The sequence below is a fragment of the Dendronephthya gigantea genome, unplaced genomic scaffold (genome assembly GCF_004324835.1).
Source record: "Dendronephthya gigantea isolate DGI-Jeju-01 unplaced genomic scaffold, DenGig_1.0 000209F, whole genome shotgun sequence".
Taxonomy (NCBI): domain Eukaryota; kingdom Metazoa; phylum Cnidaria; class Anthozoa; order Malacalcyonacea; family Nephtheidae; genus Dendronephthya; species Dendronephthya gigantea.
This window is the reverse complement of record NW_021163219.1, coordinates 138,306-154,255: the sequence shown is the minus strand read 5'-3', so window position 1 is coordinate 154,255 and position 15,950 is coordinate 138,306. Positions and strand designations below refer to the sequence as shown.

Here is a 15,950-nt window from a genome sequence, read left to right as displayed (position 1 = left end):
GACACAATTAATTCTGATTATATAATGTTATAAATATCTTGCATGCAACGTGATTTCAACGAATTTTACGGTGCAAGACCACACGACATCCATTAATTTGCAACAATTATTGAGGCTTGGAGTGTTGCAATCAAGCAGTTTTGCCAAAAATACTTATTACCCTGATAGCTGTTTCAGGAAAAGCGAGATTTTAAGAGCCAAAATAAGTGCATTTGGTATATAGCAAATACTTTTGCTTGAGTTCTACAATTTTAAATGATTATATTTTACCGTGTCTATTGGATATGTTTTATGAATATCGTCCATATTTTCCCAATATTGAGTCATGAGTGATAAATTGATTATGAAAATTGACTTGTCGATGGAAAATTGTGGATGTCTAAAGCAATGCAGAAATAATGAAAAATAATTGTACCATTGCATTTCTTTCCGTCTCCTTCGTAACCAATTTGACACGAGCAGTTATATGAACCTGGTGTGTTACTGCAGTTTGCTTTTAGGTTACATTTGTGTGTTCCTTTCGTACACTCATCATCATCTGAAATAGAATTTTCCGTGCTATACATATTCATATTATTTACAACAAAAATAACGATAAAAATCTCGATCACCTCCAATCATACAGGGTTGTATAATCAGACGTTGAACAACTGTATGTTGATTGTATACATGGAATACATGCAATTTAGGTATTCTGGTATGAGTGCATCTACGCTTTTGCGATACCGGATAATTCCTTTCTTCACTCTTTATTCCAAAATTGAAAATGATTTTATACCTTCGCATTTCCGTCCATCTCCTGCGTAACCGCTTTGACACTGGCAGTTGAATGAACCTGGAGTGTTGGTGCAATTTGCATTTTTGTCGCATTTGTACGTTCCTTTTTCACATTCGTCGACATCTAAAATGCATACATTAATTTCAATACAGTATATTCAAGTTAAGAACACTTACAATTGCTGGATGCCGATTGATTCACATTTTCTGTTCTGCCTGACCGATTTTTTTTATGCGATATAAAAAGATTTCGCCACACAAAATGGATTAATGCTTTCATGGATGTCTTAATCTTGATTAGTTAATTTTACTGTAAGTAGGAAGCACAAATTGTGTCAAGATCAAAATAATTGTACCATCGCATTTCTTTCCGTCTCCTTCGTAACCAATTTGACACGAGCAGTTATATGAACCTGGTGTGTTACTGCAGTTTGCTTTTAGGTTACATTTGTGTGTTTCTTTCGCACATTCATCAACATCTGAAATAGAATTTTCCGTGCTATACATATTCATATTATTTAACAAAAATCACGATAAAAATCTCGATCAACTCCAATCATACAGGGTTGTATAATCAGACGTTGAACAACTGTATGTTGATTGTATACACGGAATACATGCAATTTAGGTACTCTGGTATGATTGCACCTACGCTTTTGCGATACCGGATGATTCCTTTCTTCACTCTTTATTCCAAAACTGAAAATAATTTTATACCTTCGCATTTCTGTCCATCTCCTGCGTAACCGCTTTGACACTGGCAGTTGAATGAACCTGGAGTGTTGGTGCAATTTGCATTTTTGTCGCATTTGTGCGTTCTTTTTTCACATTCGTCGACATCTAAAATGCATACTTTAATTTCAATACAGTATAATTATTCAAGTTGAGAACACTTACAATTGCTGGATGCCGATTGATTCACAATTCTGTTCTGCATGCCTGACCGATTTTTTTTGAAATAGTATACTGCATATATATGTACAAAACAGGTACTTGGGTTTAGGGGTCCGGACGGATCGTCCAATTTGGCAAAAATTTTTAAGCATCGCTGGACTATTAATCCTGAATTACATACTCGCCATCCCATGATTATACCTAAAGAGATCGATCCAAAGGAAAAAAATTTTTACCATGCACAAGCAGCATATTTAATTTTGATATCACTTAAACAAAGCCGGTAAATATAACGTGAAAAAATTGGAGAATATTCGTATAAGCAAATGCATATAAATATTCGAAAGTTTTAATGTATTTTCGAAAGAATTGTTTACAAATTTAAATTTATTCGTGTGATTTAGTATTCGAAAGTTTGAATGCATTTTTAAAAGAATTGTTGACTCAATTAAATTTTTTCGCGTAATTTGCGCACGCGTTCGTAAATTCACAATTTTGCTACGGTACCACCACTGAGCTATACTATAATTCCTGAAGGGAGTGCTCGCCAGCAAATGAAGCAAAAAAGATAGCAAAATTTTAGGCTTTGCTCACGCCACGTGGTCTTAAATTGCCTCGGTAATTAACGCTGACACACCGCGATCCAAAGACAAAAATTGAGTCATCTCCCTCCTAGTTTTTTTCAATACAAAACTTTGAATTTATTGTATAAATCTTTTTTCCCGCCTCGCAATAAATTTTGAAAATGTCGAATTTTTGCTGCGCTTTGGCCGGTAATAATGACTTTTCCAGGAAAGATGTTACTTCTCGATCACCGGTAAGAAATACATAAAAATTCTTTATGCGTTCGTAATTTTACAAGTAAATCTCATGAATTTTGTTGACAATTTTTCCCAGTCAATGGTTTTATTTAGAAAATTAAACTTTTATCGAAAATGTGTATCAAAAACATTTCCATGTTCATATGTAGTTATACACTTAGGTAGGTTTATTATTGATATAAAATTTATATGCTATATGCATATTGTAGCTTTCCTAATGCTGAGAAAAATCCTGAGATGTATGCTGAATTTATGGATAGAGAACATAAACAAAAATGCTGCTTTTAAGGTTATCCCGACAAAGGGAAATCGTATTTGCTCCGAACATTTCAGTGTTGATATGATGCTTCTGCCAGATGCTGTACCCACAATTTTGCAAAACTTTCAGGTTTGTGTATTTTATATATTTGCATTTGTCCAACAAGTAAAAATGTGCCTATCGTATTCTTGTACAGTGTACACATGTACGGTATGTTAGCACATTGCAGATTATATACTAGCTGACACAAACTTAGATTGTATTTTTTTAACTTTACAAAAATGATTAGGCATGATATTATTGAAAGGTTACCCAGTCATTCATATTTATTTAACAGCTGCTAAAATTTCTTACATTTAAAAGAAGGCAGCATATAATTACTTGTATTCACACAAAATAACTGAAACAATCACAAATTCTCAACCTTTGTACCTGCATGTGATTTTTTTCTCTCCCCAATCAACATGTTTGTCACTAATTCAGTCAAAGACAGTGGGAACTATATTTTCAATTGCATTTTATATACTACTGAAATGAAACTCTGGGAGATTAGAAATATTAACGTGCAATTTAATTGTCTTTAAAGGTAATACAAATTGAAGAAGTTGTAGAGGTTGCATCAAAACATATGTCAATCAGCAAATAACTTGGAATGTGGATGTACTACTCGCACAGATTGTGTGACTGCATGTGGATGTATCTGAACACGTGGTAAGTATAATTATACAGATAATTTGGGTGTACAGACTGTAACAGTAGATACAACTACTGAGTGTATTGGTAATGTAAGTACTGTATACAGGGTTGCAATGAAGAGGTTATTAGTGGTCAAGGGATAGAAAGAAAGCGCTCAGATGATGATATAATTAGAAATGAGGTAAGTGATCCAGAAAGAGTACATGTAAGTCATGTGAATCATGGTTATCACATCAATAAATCTCCTCGTAGAATGAAGCAACAGGTAGATCATCTTGTATACAAAGTGTCTGATTTGCAAAGGAAGTGTAAGGTGTCAAAGTAGAAAACAAGACGGTATATCGATCTTGGTATAACTCCAAGGATGGTGAACCCAGTTTTACAAAGACACGTTGATAGCTTTAAAAGCTTTTTACAGTTGATAGCTGGAAAAAGAGATGGCGGTTAAAAAGTTGTTTGTTCTGTGGTCCTGGACGAGATATCCATAGGTAAACATGTCGAGTGGGATGGTCACAGAATGCGTGGCTATGTTGCCCTTGGAATGGGTATTGAAGATGACTCGCTGCCTGAGGCAGCCGATGCCCTTGTGCTTATAGCGGTTTGTGCAAACTCAAGTTGGAAAATACCCTGTAAATATTTTCTGGTAAGTAGATTGACTGGTAAAGAGAAGGCCAACTCGAAAGAATGCATTCAGAAATTACACGAAGTTGGTGTGGGGGTAATTTCTTTCACATGCGATGGTCCGTAGTCCCACCAGGCCATGCTGAATAAGCTTGAAGCTAAGTTGTCTCCTCACGATTTACGATTGCCAAGACAGTATTAGAAATCTGTGTTAAAGCTGGGGTCTTCGGTACGTTAGATGAACCCATGTTTGATTCGAGTGCAATTGATAACCACCTATTTGTTGTGATCAAATGCTGCTGACAGAGTTACGTGACGATCCGTATGCATCATTTGTGCAAGTTGAGGAATGCAAGAATGCATGAGAAGGTAATACGTAAGCAGTTTTTAAAGCTTGTGTTGTTCAAACACCAGTAGATGTGACACGTGTCCTTGGCACTCTTGTGATGCTTTCGAGGTTTGCCTGTATGTCTTGCAATGCAATGTCAATCTAACTGACTATGGCCATTTAAAATTGCAAACATTTAAAATTTCATAATTTCTTTTTTGATTATATTAGACTTTCCACATCTTTACCAAAATGTAAAGAATTTGTTGATTAAAAAGAGAAAACTAATTTATTCCTGGGACCTCATTTCTAATATTTCAGATAATATAGACATTGTATCTTTCGAAGGTTGGGTGTACCTGGGCATATCAATTATTTGTGTTGCAAGAAAGTGCGCATTGTTGAGAATGCATATATAGTCAACGGAACCTGCACATTTCATGTCTCAAGGAGTTGACAAAGTAACATGTGTAGGGTGTTTGACAACAGTCAATTAATATGTGGCAAATGAACAAATTATAAAATATTGATATGTCACAGAGTATGTCACAGAAATTAAGACAAAATGTTCAATAAATTTATTGTCACGCTGCCGCCTATATTGTGAAAGTCTTTTTATATACATTAAACAGATCATGGATAAAAGACATTGTAATGTTGAGTTAATAAATAACTAGAGTAATTAGAATAAGGCGGGAAAGAGAAGAACAATAGGGACATGCACGCATGTGAGTAACTTAAGAGGGATACAAAAGTTTTGGTGTACCTGATTTAGCATTAAAGATACAACTTTACATTGGCGACGAGGATAAAATAACTTACTCTGATGGCTACTAGTCTGTTTCAAACACCCCCAATAACGCTGTTTGACGTTGCAGACCCAAATAACGTCAGTATTCGCTGGGAAAGATGGACAAAACGTCTGGAAACATATATCATCGCTACAAAGATTATCGATGTAATATCATGGCTGCCTCGAATTCCTTTGTTTTACTAGTACCGATTAACAACTAAATAACCCGATGCTTATACATTAGGGACGATAACTAACTAATCGTCCTTAATGCATATACATTAGGGACAAAGCTTATTCTTTCACAACAATGGCACTCAGTTCTGAACACCGATAGCCCATCACTTCCCCATGCTGAAAACGTTGACTTAAAAGATCTCAAAGCTTTCTACAAAGTTAGCCACGAATTGACCGTTACTCGTAACAATAGTACTATCCTTAGAGGTTCTTGCATCGTGATGCTTGCCAATCTACGTCACAGAGCCCTTCAACTGGCCCATAAAGGGCACCAAGGATTAATAAAAATATTTAAATAAAAAATATTGCTGCTGATTTTTATGGACTTCCCACTGGACAAACATCTCTGGTCATGATAGATGAATATTCACGCTTTGTTGAAGTTGAAATCGTGTCCTCCACCTCCTCAACGGCTGTTATACCTAAACTTAAAAATCTCTTCGCCACCCATGGCATTCCAGAGTTATTAAAGACGGATAACGGTCCACCTTTTACGAGCTATTTCTTCAAAGTCCTCGCCAAGGAACTTAGTTTTCAACACCGGAAGATTACACCCTGATGGCCGAAGGCAAACGCTGGCTGAGCTCTTTATGCGCACTCTTGGGAAAGCTATCCGTACCGCACGAACTAAGAAAAAAATTGTCAGAAAGAGCGTCATAAATTTTTGCGAAACTATCGCTCCACCCTCACTTAATGGGACGCCAGATCAAAACAAAACTTCCCGAAATACCCACTTTGCATTCCACTCGTCCTACCATTTCCAGTACTGATGCTGCTGCTAAAAATAAGATGAAACTTGATGCAGAGAAAAGAAGCCACGCTAAAACACGCAAATTTTCCGTTAGGGATCTAGTCCTACCTCGACAAAAGAAAAAGAATAAGTTTTCCACGCCATTTTAACCGGGGCCATTTCGAATTACCGAAGTCAAAGGCTCAATTATCACTGCCACATCGAAAGATTGGTCTATAACTCTTAATTTATCCTATTTTCAACTTGTACCTAATGGCAACTTCTACTGCGTCAAAAGAAAGAGAAAGAGGAAAGGGGGAAAAAGACAACAAGGAATTGCCTCTGATTCAGGAAGATATCAGTGAGCAAAATCGTCGATATCCAGTAAAAAGTAGTAGAAAAACATAACCTTTAAACCTATAATATCAACTATAAACCATAATCTACAAGTCGCACATATACCAGATAGTGAATCATCTGACATTTTGCTTAATTAGTAAGTATGTTCACATTATCTGTCGAGTTCAAAATCTGTCAAGAGCAAAATTGATTTAGAATCATCGAACGTTTTGGATAATTATTAAGTATGTTCCCGTGAACTGGTGAAAGTCAAATTCGTTCAAGGATAGGAGGGATGTAATGTTGAGTTATTAAGGGGAAAAAATATAATTAAGAAAACTACTCCAGTCAACAATATATTCTTTGCTGTCAAAGTGTTATAAAGTCAATTATAGACATTTGTTGTCCATAATCAAAGACGAAGAGTAATACTTTCCATCCCTTCTATGCATGGTCATATAGATTGTCCCAGAGAGAATAGAGTTCAGGATGTCAGAGAGAGAATGGCTTATATGCTTTGGCAGTTAAACATTGACAGTGTAAATTTGTAAAATAAAGGTATACTGTAACACTCAAATTAGTTTATATTGCTTATAATATAAGCATTATATCATTATATTATAATGATCCCTTCTAATTTCATGTTAATTTTGTAACAGTGAATTGTTTCATACAATTTATAATTTTGAGGCAATTAATACATACATTGTATAAAATGTGATTGTAATGTTGCATTAAATATATATACCACTTATTAACCGAATTTGAGGTCAGTACTAGAAAAATATCAGACCGAGGTGTTGACAGTACGGATCGAGCGATAGCAAGGTCCGTACAAAAGAGACCGAGGTCGGATATTTTTCGAGTACGGACCGAACGTATTCGGGTATTAAGGGATTTATTATATGGCATACAGGATTTTAGTTTATTTATTTATACAATGCGCTGCAGCATTCTTGCCGACTCTTTCGCCAGCCAGTCGCCGAGCAAGCACTGAAGTGGCTTTGTTTTTTACTCCTTAAATAAGAATGATACAGTAATATAAACAAAAATCAAAGATGAATAAATGTAATATTCACAAGTACCAAATAGTGCTTTTCTTCGTCCATTCTCCGTCGATATTTTTCGTGTCTTTTAAGCGTGAATTTTGTTAAGACCCGAACGTTTAAGAAATATTGTTTGAAGTTCAAATATCAGGCAGCTGCGGTCTGCGAAACCGTTCAAAAATATATTTTTCCTTCGTAAGTTTTTAATACAATTATTCTAAACATTCTCTCAAACCATTTGTGGCGCAAGCGCAGGCAAGGGATTACAATAATTATGTTTTCCCTTCAGTCGCAGTAGAGAGATGTATAACAATAGTGCAGAAATTAAAATAATTTTACCATTGCATTTCTTTCCATTTTCTTCGTAACCAATTTGACACTGGCAGTTATATGAACCTGGTGTGTTACTGCAATTTGCTTTTTGGCTACATTGGTGTGTTCCTTTCGCACACTCATCAACATCTGAAATTGAATTTTCCAGACTTACATATTTATATTATTTTTAACAAAAAATGGCGATGAAAATCGATATAATTTTATTGCGAAGTGCGAAGGCACTGCGTCCATCCAATCTTATATCAAATCAAACCACTCAGCATAAGGTGTTATAATCAAAAATTGAAATGCATTTTGATTGTAAAATAAATGCAATTTACTTAGTAACAGTTTTCTGTATAAGAATGGTACCTACGCTTTTGCGATATACCAGAGAATTGCTTTCGCCCGTAAGCAACAACGGGCTCTTTCGTGGAACACTTCATCAAACATGCTTTGTTTTGCAATCCAGATTAATTTACAGAGGGTTTTATTTTCTAGGCTACGTTATTAGTATTTGCGCTTTTTTAGATAAAATAACTACATAAAAAATTATAATTTTTTAATTTGTTTGGCGACCTGCATGTGTTAAAATTATACATATAACTGATATTGGCAATGTAGCATAACTATTTTTCCATACATTAGTATGCAAAGTATTTTAATTGAAAAAACGACATTTTTGCTTGACATGTCCTTAGAATGTAGTACATAAGACGAATTAAAAACGTTATTGAATAATTTGATAACACATGAATCAGAATAATTTTTATTATAAGCTCTAAAAAGGACTTGCTTTTTCCAACTATCGGCAATTCTCATAGGATTATAGCTACCTGCAAACGAGAATCTTTTAAAATGCGTATTTATTTTTGCTTACCTTCTGTTACCTATATGGGAAAGAAAAAGATCATGGTAAATTCACATATCACTTGAACCTTAGTTGCAGAACATGTTAAATCAGTTATGCTTTGTTATAAGATTAGGAGTTAGCAACAATGAGAACACACACACTTTCTAGTTTCTACAAACGTCCGAGAGCTATTGAATGCCGCAATCATTAATGTTAGCTAGCAGAAATGTCATTATGCGGCGAACACAACATGACAAAACAGTCTTATTTTCCGAGGAATGAGTTTTCCGTGCTCTTTGTGTGACAGGATAATGGACTCAAATTTAATTTCAAATTTAAATTGACGGAGAAGTAAAGACACTTCCGTGAAAATGCAAGTACTCAAAAATGTTGAATAAATAAATCGGTTTAATGACGTTCTACATGGTTCTCATCACCTGAACATAGGCATGGTGTCTCATTTCCTGTATACAAATTAGCTGGATTTTAAATGCGAACAAATAATTCCAATTAAACAATCTAATATATTCATAATAAAATATTAAAAAAAAACATTGTGTACATAAATATATAAAAATATTTGTACATATATTACCAAGTATTAATATATATTATACCATATAATTATGAAATCTACAAAATTATCAAATTTTGATGGAAATGTGGCTGCATCATATATTCTCTGCATTCTACGCTCTAAGTGAATGTGTTTCTGCTTACTACAGCTTTAAATGTAAGTCTAGATACCATTTGCGTTTTTGTTTGTTCCCTAACCTTTAAAAACCCATTAAATGCAGTTGAAAAATTGGGTTCTTACCAAAACATCTTCGTAAAAAATCCATGGCCCATTCTTCATTTTTGTTTTGTTCATCTTCACCGTGCTGTTGCTCAACTGACAGTTTGCTGTATAAAGGTTGCTTGGTCTCACTCTGTAGTTGTAACCATAGCAATTGTCTTGACTTATACAGAGAATGTGGCACTCTCCCAAACGATGAATGGTATGATTTGATATAAGATCGGGTGATCGCAGTGCTCGATTTCCTCCAAGAAAAATAAAGACCATTCAAGTTAATAAATTTCCTTACTATACTAATTATTCATTTTTCTTATATAAGCCAACGATCCTTTTCAACTATGTTAATTTGACGCCTGAACTGATAAAAAGGAAACGGTCCTAGTTTTTCGCAGCAAGCATTTCACATACAGATGAGATCACCTTACCTAATTTGTTCGGCCCCCACTTTGCGTCGCAAATATCAAGAGGCGCCCAAGTGAAAATCGGCTGCTTTCCACTAACGCGTTTTAAATACGCATGTGCATAAATCCACGTAAAAGTCTAAATTTTTGCTTAAGTCGTATTTCAAAAAGCCAAGTCAATAAATCGGGAAAATCTTGTTTTCCGTCATATATTGTCATATATTAGAAATCTTGTCATATATTAGAAATTTGGCGACATTTAAAGTTTTCCCTGCATGAAAAATGCCGAAGTTAAAAGCAGCCTTAATAGACCCTGAAATCAATTTAGGTCTGTAAAAATAAAATCAATCATCCAAAAATGGTGGTAATTAGTTGGCAGAGATTGAGATTGGCTTTGAATCGGAGGAATATTATCCCCGAGCGGGGCAGAGCGCCCCGCGATGGTACTAATTCCGCTGGGAGATTTTGCACCCGGGTATTGTGACAGAACTTAGCGGACTCCAAAGTTGCCCAAATTCTATGTCATGGACCATGCACGTTCAATGGTCATGGTCCTTGTGCGCACGCGCAAAATTTAAACGAGTGAAGACGTTCAACTTTTACTGCTACGTTTACTACACCCAGCCTATACCTTCGTCATATTTTTAGATTGAAAATAGAAAGCTGATTGGCTGTCGTTTAAAAAAAAAGATCAGCTTTCAATTTTCAATTTAAAAATATGACGAAGGTATAGGCTTGGTGTCCCCAGCATAGGTTTTGAAATATATTTGCCACAAACCCAAAAAACATTCACGTTTTTTACGTCTACATGCATAGGAATACATTTTAATGCTAAAAATATCGTATAAATGTAGTAAAATATTCAAGTTTAATGTGTTGTACTTTTTTTTCTTATTCGCTATATATCTATGAAATATTTGCGGTTTTGTGAAGGTGCATGTTCGAGTTAACCGTCGTGCGTTTTTAACTTATTTGGCGTGAGAGTTGCCTATCTTGTCATACGGTGGCCGATACGTGTCACTGCATTAATATTTACAAGAACACATTACAAAGTCAGAAAACACATTTCAAAATTCTCGCTACACATTTCAAAATTCTCACTACACATTTCAAACTTCTACCATTGTTTTTTTTTTGGTTTTTTTTTTATTAACTTAACAATCATATGATTAATGGTAAGGACAACAGAACGTTACTTCCTATTTAAGTCCCACTAAAACTTACATTGACATTATTACATAATTACTATAGTTATTATGATATTAACATACATATACGTATAAAGTTACAAACAAAGTTATATAAGAAATGCATTTACGAACAACAGTTTGACCCTAAAGAACGACACATGCTATACACCATGTTTTCCAAGTTCTAGGGCGGATATATATATATATATATATATATATATATATATATATATATATATATATATATATATATATATATATATATTTTTATATATAAGTCACATGACAGGTATGTTGATATACCTGATTTGGACAACATTAATGACAGCGGCTGTATTATATAATTATATAATTATATATATATGTATATATATATATATATATATCTATATATATATATATATATATATATATATATATATATATATATATATATATAAAACAAGTAAAAGACACGGTTTTCTGTTGTTTATAGCATACAGTTCTGTTTCGTACAGGACTAGCCTGCACTCCTCAGTGCTATACCAGAGTTATTAACGAAGAATATTTACGTTAATAACTCTGGTATAGCACTGAGGAATGCAGGCTAGTCCTGTACGAAACAGAACTGTATGCTATAAACCACAGAAAACCGTGTCTTTTACTTGTTTTATTTCGCTCTACTTAACGGTATTGAGCACTCTGGATATATACGCTAATAGAACTCTTCTATTTATATATATATATATATATATATATATATATATATATATATATATATATATATATATATATAAGTCACATGACAGGTATGTTGATATACCTGATTTGGACAACATTAATGACAGCGGGTGTATTATATAATTATATAATTATATATATATATGTATATATATATATATATATATATATATATATATATATATATATATATATATATATATATATATATATATATATATATATATATATATATATACAGTCGCTCTCATTAAGGTTGTCACCTGGAAATATATATATAAATAAATAAATATCGATCACGTGATTGTACTGCATACGTTAATTTTATGGGAAATCGTTGGAAATCTATCTTGAAAATTTCTTGAATGTCATAGTGAGGTGAATAATATTGCTAATAATAAAGAAACAAGAGGTAAGTTAACAAAATAAGCCATGTTTATTGGTCACGTGTTTGATATTTATATATTTGTATATTATATTGATATGGACAACCTTAATGATAACGATTGTATATATATATATATATATATATATATATATATATATATATATATATATATATGTACTTTTGCTCTTAATTGAGCCATGTCCATTTGTACTTTTGCTCTTAATTGAGCCATTGTGGGGTTATATGTGATATGTGTTTTATATGTTCTTTCTACACAAGTATAACCAACCGGGCAAGCAGAAAATTCAACTGACCGCGGTGGGAATCGAACCTGCGACCTTCGCATTTCTAGAACGATGCTCTACCGTCTGAGCTACAAGGCCAAGTTGGGAACGACAGTTACTTAAGATGTTATTGACATTACGGAGTTTCGTCCTTACCTGTCGTTATGCAGTTACTTCTGCAAATGTAACTGTCGTTCCCAACTTGGCCTTGTAGCTCAGACGGTAGAGCATCGTTCTAGAAATGCGAAGGTCGCAGGTTCGATTCCCACCGCGGTCAGTTGAATTTTCTGCTTGCCCGGTTGGTTATACTTGTGTAGAAAGAACATATAAAACACATATCACATATATATATATATATATATATATATATATATATATATATATATATATATATATATATATATATATATATATATATACACCCATTTGCAAAAACGTTGGCCGCAGATAGATAGATAGATAGATACTCGAAGTCTAATTAGAATTGCATATGAATGCATTTGCATGGGATTTCTATAATATTACACAACATATGCAATTCTAATTAGATTTCGGGTATCTATCTATATATCTATCTGCGGCCAACGTTTTTGCAAACGGGTGTATATATATATATATATATATATATATATATATATATATATATATATATATATATATATATATATATATATATATATATATATATATATATATATATATATATATATATCTTAAAAATTCAATATGGAGACTGTAGAGGATGACTTGATCTTTGAGGGCAAATTATTCCATAAAAATACGATTCTGTTAAAGAACGAGTTTCAGAATAGAGAAGTTTTACACAGATTTGGACGAAGAAGATTACCGGAGCTCGAGCGAGTGGAATGATGGAGAGGCTGTGCAATGAACTGCTTGATGTCAACCTCGAATAACCCAGATTTGCATTTGTAGAAAAAGACGATATCTTTCATTTCATCCCAATAAGAAAGAGGGATTAAATTGAGCTCTTTCAATCGATCAACATAGGAAGATTCATAGTCCTGGAGAATAAACTTGGACGCTCTACGTTGGATACCCTCAAGTCTGTGCAGATCAGCACACGATCCTTAAAGTGCCCAGATTTCACAACCAAACGACAAATGAGAACGAACCAGTGACAAGTACAATAGACGGCGAGTATGAACGGCAGTAAGGTGGAAGCAATTCCCTCTTAGAAATCCAAGCATTTTATTGGCTTTACTGGAAATACTGCTAATGTGCGGGGACCATTTCAAAATGTTGCTTACCAGAATGCCTAAATCATTTTGAGTAGCAGAAAAATTTATCGGTTGCTGGTTAAGGAGGTAGTCTTGGTGTGGAACTGATTATTTTTTTCGTGAAAACCGGAGAGCTACACATTTCTTTGTGTTAAACTTTAAATCCCACTTGCACGACCAATGATGAAGGAGATTTAAGTCGGACTGGAGGAGATCTCTGTCCCTTGGTTCAGTAATTTCTTGATAGCATTTGGTGTCATCAGGAAACATTGGGACTATACTGTGGTTAACCGTGTTTGAAAGGTCGTTAGCAAATATCAAGAATAGAAGTGGACCATGTACACTGCCTTGTGGAACACCTGATGTCACTGTGTGAAAAGACGATGCTACTCCGTCAACCACAACTCTTAGACGCCTCTCGTTTAGATAGTCCGAGAACCAATTTAATAATGTACCTGAACCACCATGCTGTTCAAGTTTCAAAAGAAGATTTTGATGCAAAACTGAATCAAAGGCTTTCGAGAAGTCTACATAAACCATGTCCGCTTCATTTCCTGAGTCTAGGGCTCTACCGATGTCATGGAAAACACCATAAAGTTGAGTCGTACAAGAGCGTCCTTTGCGAAAACCATGTTGCAATTTGTTCAGCGACGATTTGACATAGTTAGACACGTGAATGTGTACAACTTGCTCAAGGAGTTTGGACAATATGGACAGCAAGGAAATAGGTTGGTAATTGCTAACATCATGGATATCGCCTTTCTTATGGATAGGGACTACATTAGCTTCCTTCCATTCTCAAGGATTTTTACCAAGGGTAAGGGACTTATTGAGTAGCAATATCACTGACGGAGCAATCTCATTTGAACATTCTTTTAATAATCTGGCAAAAATCTCATCAGGACCCGTGGCTTTGTCAATAGAAAGGCTTGATAAAAGATGACTGACTTCTTCTGTGGCAACGGAAATGGACTCAAGAGTATCCTCTCTATAACTGGTAGAATGTACACTGGGAGAAATTCGCGTAGTGGGACAAAGTGGAGGCAAAATAGTTGTTAAACACTTCGGCTTTCCCTTCATCGTACCCACTACCCACATATCAATTCTTCATTGAAATAAAATCTACAGTATTTTTTTATTAATATGAATTGTTTGAGCAATGATGCACATATGCAGGGTTGAAAGATGGTATTATTATTATATTATTGCATTAAATACAACTTTCAGACACTAAAATGCATTCTGCAATATACCTCGGTTATTTATACCACAAAAAAATACAACAAATATTTTAATGATACTACCCAAAGAGCAATGCCCAAATGAGACATTTTACAGTGTGTCTCATTTAGCCCCGCAGCACTTGGGGGAATTCAAAGGCGTAAAATAATTAAAATTGAGACCAACATGAGCAAAATACTCTTTTAATATGAAAGGCCATATGTTTTTGTATACAAAACAAATCACAAATGTAGTATATTTTTTAACTGCGGTATCTTAAAAAGAATAAAAAACTATTTAAATATGTTAAGTAATAACATTCGAGACGCCTACTTCGGCGCAATCTTGTACCTTGTCAACTGATACTGCTCAACTCTGAATACTAAATTAATATGTACCATTGTACCCTCTACCCACATATTATTATTTCTTCATTGAAATAAAATCTACAGTATTTTTTTTATTAATATGAATTGTTTGAGCAATGATGCACATATACAGGGTTGAAAGATGGTATTATTATTATATTATTACATTAAATACCACTTTGAGACACTAAAATGCATGCTGCAATATACCTCGGTTATTTATACCACACAAAAATATAACAAATAATTTAATGATACTACCCAAAGAGCAATGTCCAAATGAGACATTTTAACAGTGTGTCTCATTTAGCCCCCCAGCACTTGGGGGAATTCAAAGGCGCAAAATAATTTTTCTATACACAACAAGTCACAAATGTGGTATATTTCTTAACTGCGGTATCTTAAAAAGAATAAAAAACTATCTAAATATGTTAAGTAATAACATTCGAGACGCCCACTTCGACGCGCGATCGAGAAAAATTGATTTCATTTTCGCAGTAAAATGGCTATAAAGTATATGAACCTCAAACCACGTTGAATAAAATATATATATCTTCGAAACATGGGAAATTTGTTGTCGCTGTGCAAAAAATCGCTGACACATAGCCGCATGTTTATTCGAATTCGAATTTTGA

At 34.1% G+C, this 15,950-nt stretch overlaps 1 pseudogene; it reads right to left on the bottom strand.

The window, feature by feature from the left end:
• Positions 1-749: 749 nt before the first annotated feature.
• The window catches only part of LOC114539631, a 37,550-nt pseudogene continuing 22,349 nt past the window's right edge, over positions 750-15,950 (bottom strand).